Genomic DNA, 6,326 nt, shown 5'->3' on the forward strand with positions numbered 1-6,326 from the left:
AGAGAAAGGTCTTCTTTTACTGTTGGTTCACCCTCCAATGGTCGCCGCGGCCAGCGCGCTGTGGCCAGCGCTCCGCACTGATCCGATGGCAGGAGCCAGGTACTTCTCCTGGTCTCCCATGGGGTGCAGGGCCCAAGCACTTGGGCCATCCTCCACTGCACTCCCTGGCCACAGCAGAGAGCTGGCCTGGAAGAGGGGCAACCGGGACAGAATCCGGCACCCCGACCTGGACTAGAACCTGGTGTGCTGGCGCTGTAAGGCAGAGGATTAGCCTAGTGAGCCACAGTGCCGGCTTACCACCTTTCTTTTTCCACATTTGCTCTGTCCCATTTGATGAAGGGCCTTTCTCATCCACATGTGAGTATTTCATAGGCCGTGTTTCTAAGCCCCACACTCCCACAGAAAACAGTCACCTTCAGCATTGCTTTGAGCCCAAAAGGCTGCCCACTAGCAAGCTCTATCCTCAGAACAAATGCATGAGAATATTAATATCACCTTGAGCAGGGCTGGGGTCCTTGGTATTCAGAGAATTTTCTTGAAGGAGAGAATAGACCCAGTGATGCCCTACCCCACGGAATGTGACATGGTCAGAAAAATCACCCTTGCCAATAGGATGAGGAAGAATGCCAGTGTAGTTTTCCCACATGGCTACCATGTAAGTGTAGAATCAATGGTGAAATAGAAAAAAAGAGTTCAGAACAAAAGAAAAGATTCTGTCAGAGACCTCAAGATCTCTTAGGAACACTCAAACAGAGCAGAAACACTGAAAGGAGCTTATTTCCAGCAAATGGACCACTGGAAAGTTCGAGTCTAAAAGTAGAATTTTGAAACCCATTTGAAATATTAATTACATAAGAACAGCTTACATTGCTTAATTCTTTCTTTACAGTGCCTTCCCCAGAGAGGAGAAACCAGACTTCATTGCAGACCAGAGTGAGTATTCTGATTTGATTATAACTGCAGTGCTCTTCTGTGTCAAAAATACACTGAGAACACAGCCAGAAGACAGCAAGGAAGTGTAGGGCAATTCTGTTAACAAGAACTCTGCATGGTACTTGCTAACGCTTGTACTCAAGGGAGAATCCGCATTTTATTGATTGTCCTCCCCAAGCCTTCCCACCTCACCGATTTTTACTGTTGAGTGAACTGGCTTCTTGTTTGAGGTGGTTTTTTTGATTCTCTGTTTATTTCCTTACCGTATTTTCTGCATTGGTATATTCCTTAATGCTAACCTCAGTGGGTTTCCACTCTGAGTCATCATTATCCCACTTCACCAGGATGGGATTATTGGCCTTATGAAGAAATTCCTTGCCTCATTTTCATGACTTTGAGAATTTTTCTAGACATTTTTAGTGCTGCTTTTCTTATGCTTTGTGACTATTCTTTTACCTCTAGTCTTCTACTGCATATATTTTGATACTTAAATTTTAAAGAGTTAAGAATATCTATTACCTATATAATACTCAGATTATATTATTACTTTTATATTCATGGCAATCCTCTGATAAAAACAACAACAGGCCGGCGCCGCTGCTCACTAGGCTAATCCTCCACCTTGTGGTGCCGGCACACCAGGTTCGAGTCCCGGCCGGGGTGCCGGATTCTGTCCCAGTTGCCCCTCTTCCAGGCCAGCTCTCTGCTGTGGCCAGGGAGTGCAGTGGAGGATGGCCCAAGTGCTTGGGCCCTACACCCCATGACCCGGAGAAGTACCTGGCTCCTGCCATCGGATCAGTGTGGTGCACCGGCCGCAGCGCGCTGGCCGTGGCAGCCATTGGAGGGTGGACCAACAGCAAAGGAAGACCTTTCTCTCTGTCTCTCTCTCACTGTCCACTCTGTCTGTCAAAAAAAATAAAAATAAAAAAATAAAAACAACAACAAATATTTAGCCAATACTGAGCACTTACTGAGCCCTGCATTATGCTAAGCTCTGTATGACTGTTTAGTTATTTGCTACCATAGCCCCATCAAGGAGGAATAATCACTATAATTTTAGAGGTGAGAAAATTGGCAGAGAGAAATACATGAACTACTAAATGCCAGTAATGGTGAAGCTAGGATTTGAGCTCCAGGCTGGTTCATTACATGCCCTTTTTATTATCATATAATCCTCCCATGTTTTGTAATACAGTAATTTGGTATGCATGCTTTTCCAGAAGAAACATGCCATTATTTGTAGTTATTATTCTCTGACCCATTAAGTGTGGTTGCCCATGGAATGGTAGAGCTAGGAAGGATATTAGAGAGGACATCTGATGCCCTCATTTTTGAGTTAGGGAAACAGAAACTTAGAAATAGTAAGTGACTTGCTGAAGAGCTTGTAGTCATTTGTACATAACCCTGGACCCTTGTTGTCCAAACTCTTACTCCAGTTTTGTTTGTTTCCACAAGCATTTGTAGGGGCCTGTGAAAACATACTTTGCTGACACTGAAAATTTAAATGTATAATATTCCCTGTATCTCATTTTTTTAACCTCCCTATTTCAAGAAGGAAACGCAACATTCTCTAGATGACAATTTTAAAATCTTCAATTGAAAATCCATCACTAAAAATTTGGAAACTGAAAAAATACTAAAGTATTTCTTTAGTCATCAGAAGACTGATGAAATATGTAATATTGTTAAAGGAGCAGTACTTGGGTTTTAAAATGAAATCTTTTCTCCATTACTATAGCCTTTGTAGTCATATAATTGCCATAGGAATAAATTACTGAAGTAATTTATGGTATCTGCCATGATTTATAAAACAAGAGATAAAGTACAGTAAAATTCACTTACCTTCAATGATATAATGTCCGCTTCCCTACCTGTAACAGTCATGTAATCAACTGGAACATCTTGTTAACCATAGATCCAAAGGCTAACACAAACATCATCAAAATAAACTACTAGATTAAATGGTAAATTAACATTCATTAGTAGTCCAATTCTGATCTCCAAACATTCTGCTCTTTCTATCACAGTATCACCAGGCAATAATTACTATGACAGAAACAGGCAATATGGGAGTGGATGCTCTAAATTTCTTGCCATTCCAGGGAGTGAATATGCCATAAGGAATTTAAGAAGGAAGTAAAAGGATTAATTAAGACGAAAAACAGCTCAAAAAAAAAAAAAAAAAACCAGCATATACCTGTGACCACACACATTTCAAAGCAGTAACTGGTTTACCATTCAATGTTGTTCAGGCATGATCTTTTATGCTAGAAACCAGAAATCTCACAGGTTAAATCAATAGCCAGATGCTATATTCAGCTTATGTACTTGATAATAGAGGCAACAGAGTAGATCTTAAGGAGTTTCACTACCTACTCATCTCCTAATCAATTAACTGTGTATCTATCATTCAACCTGCTTTATATTGTGCATAATTGTAGAAACAACCCATTTTCCAAAATTTACCCAATTTACCTTGGAAATAATGACAAAAACAACTGTCTTTTTTTAAAAGTAAAATCAATTAAAAATCTTTCAAAACACTTTTCCATTAATATGTCACTTTTTTTGGAAAGTATTACAATTTGCCTCTCTTGGAATGTAAAAACATATTATTTCTTTCAATATATGTGCAGAACTTTGCAGTATTGATTATCTTTATCTCCCCTCACTACATCCCAAAATTCATGCCCTTATAACAATCTCCCCCAACTTTCCCTTCCAAGAGCATTTAAACATGCCTGAGTTCTGTCTTACACACACATTCACAGTACACACAAACACGTACCACTCCCTTCCTCTACTCTCTTCTTCAGATAAACTTTGTGAACATTGCTGTCTTAAATTCCTTTCTTCCTTTCCAAAATATTTGATAGTTCAAGAAGCAGGAATCTAGCCTAATGGGTAAGACTCCCACATACTATATCAGAGCATTTGGGTTTGATTCCAAGCTCTGACTGCTGATTTCAGCTTCCTATTAATACAGACCCTTGGAGGGTGGATTCATGCCACCCATATGTGAGGCCTGGGTTGCATTCTTTGATCTCAGCTTCAGCTTTGGCCCAACCCTGGCTGTTGTAGACATTTGGGGAGTAAACTAGTGGATAGGAGCTCTAACTATTTCTCTCTCTCTCTCTCTCTCTCTGCTCCTCTCACAGAAACAATTAATTAAATATATGTAGTTCAAATGTAAATAAAATTCTTAGCCTGTTCTTATCTGAATTCCACTCTGCTAAATTATTCTTTCGAAGGTGACTGATGGCCATATGTTAGTCATTTTCGTTACTATAATGATATACTCACGACAAGCTATTTATGAAAGAAAGGGATTTATTTGGTTCACAGTTCTGGAGGTTCAAGTTCAAGATCATTGGTTTGGCCTCTGACAAGGGTGGATGGCAGTGGTAGAGCACATACAGAGCAGGGATCACACAGTGAGCAAGAAAGCAGAGAGAACATCTGGACCCAACTCAGAACTAACCTTTAGAACTATGCTTAAGGGCACAGCCCCAGGGACCCAGGACCAACCGCTGGGCCCACTACTAGACACCATAATTGGATGAACTTCCCACACCGTTAGTATCATTAACTTAATGACTTTGTATTTCAAATCCTGCATGAGTTTGGAGGCAAAATATGTTCAAACTATAGCAGGCCAGGTCCAATTTGCACGTTATTTGACATCTTCTTGGCATTCAACATGAGAACCACTTCCTGCTCCCCCCTCCTTTTTAGGATTTATTTTATTTATTTGAAAGGCAGAGTTACAGAGAGAAGTGGGGAGACAGACAGACAGGTCTTCCATCCACTGGCTCATTCCCCAAATGACCATAATGGCCAGAGCTGATCCATGCCAAGGCCAGGAGCCAAAAGCTTTTTCTGGGTCCCCCACATGGGTGCAGGGGCCAAAGTACTTGGGCCATCTTCTGATGCTTTCCCAGGTGCATTAGCAGGGATCTGGATCAGAAGTGGAGAAGCCAGGACTAGAACCTGTGCCCATATGGGATGCCAGGTATGCCATTGTTGCAGGGAGTGGGCCAACCCACTACACTACAATGCCAGTCCCACTTCCTGCTTCTTAAAGTAGCCTCCTCCCTTGGCTGATGTGATACCCTCATGTCCTGCCTTTTCTATGTCTTCTTTATTGTTCTCTTAACACGCTTTTACATGTCTTCCTCTTCTACTCCACGTTCAAATCAGGAATTCCTCAGGGAATTCTTCTGCATATTCCTCTCCCTGTCAGCACTCACTTCCTAGGCAACTTCAACCATGCCTGTGGTTCACATACCACTTGTGTTATATGTACCTAGTCCAAACTAGATGCTGAAATCCAGAACAATAGGTTGAACTGAAAATTCAACATCTTCACCTAGGGCCCAAATGAAACTCAAAACACCTAAGTCTGAACTCAGAACCCCCACCCCAACCCTTGCCCAAATCTCTTTTCTGCTGTGGTTCCTATTGAAAACAATACATCACATATTCCCCATCGCTCTTGCCAAAACCAGTAGACAAAGTTGAACCCAAACACAGACAACAGCAAACCGTGTGTTCAGCATTTGTTTAATGCGTATCCTTAGATTCTTGGGGCTGCTGTAACAAATGATCACAGACTTGGTAGCTTAAAGCAACAGAAATTTTTAATTTATTTTTGCATATTCTTGGAGGCTAGAAGTCTGAAATCAAGGTGTCAGCAGGGTGATCCTCTCTTTTAGCAACCTTACTTGCCCCAGAAGGTAGCCCGAGATGAGATAATCCTTGGCCTGTAGCTGCATAATCCGAGTCACCATACAATATTCTCATGAATTCGCCATAATTTCTCTGTACCCTACTCTCCTTTCTTTCTTTTGTACAGATTTATTAATTTATTTGAAAAGCAGAGTAACAGAGAACAAAGGAGAAATACACACAGAGAGAGTGAGGAGGGGGGGGGGAGGAAGGGAGGGAGGGAGAGAGAGAGGGAGAGAGAGAGAATCTTCATTCACTTCCATTCACTGGTTTACTTTCCAAATGGCCACATTGGCCAGGGCTGGACCAGACCAGAGCCACGACCCAAAAGCTTCTTCCAGGTCTCCTGTGTGGCTGCAGTGGCCCAAGCACTTGGGAAATCTTCTACTGCTTTCCCACGCACATCAGCAGGGAACTGGATCAGAAGTAGAGCAGCCATAGTGGCTTTACCAGTTTGCATTCCCACCAACAGTGGGTTAGTGTCCCTTTTCCCCTACATCCTCACCAGCATCTGTTGTTTACCTGTATGCGAGCCATTCTAACTGGGGTGAGGTGAAACTTCATTGTGTTGATTTGCATTCCCCTGATTGTTAGTGATCCTGAACATTTTTTCATGTGTCTGTTGGCCATTTGGATTTCCTCTTTTGAAAAATGTCTATTGAGGT

Source organism: Oryctolagus cuniculus, chromosome 3, assembly GCF_964237555.1.
Source record: "Oryctolagus cuniculus chromosome 3, mOryCun1.1, whole genome shotgun sequence".
NCBI lineage: Eukaryota > Metazoa > Chordata > Mammalia > Lagomorpha > Leporidae > Oryctolagus > Oryctolagus cuniculus.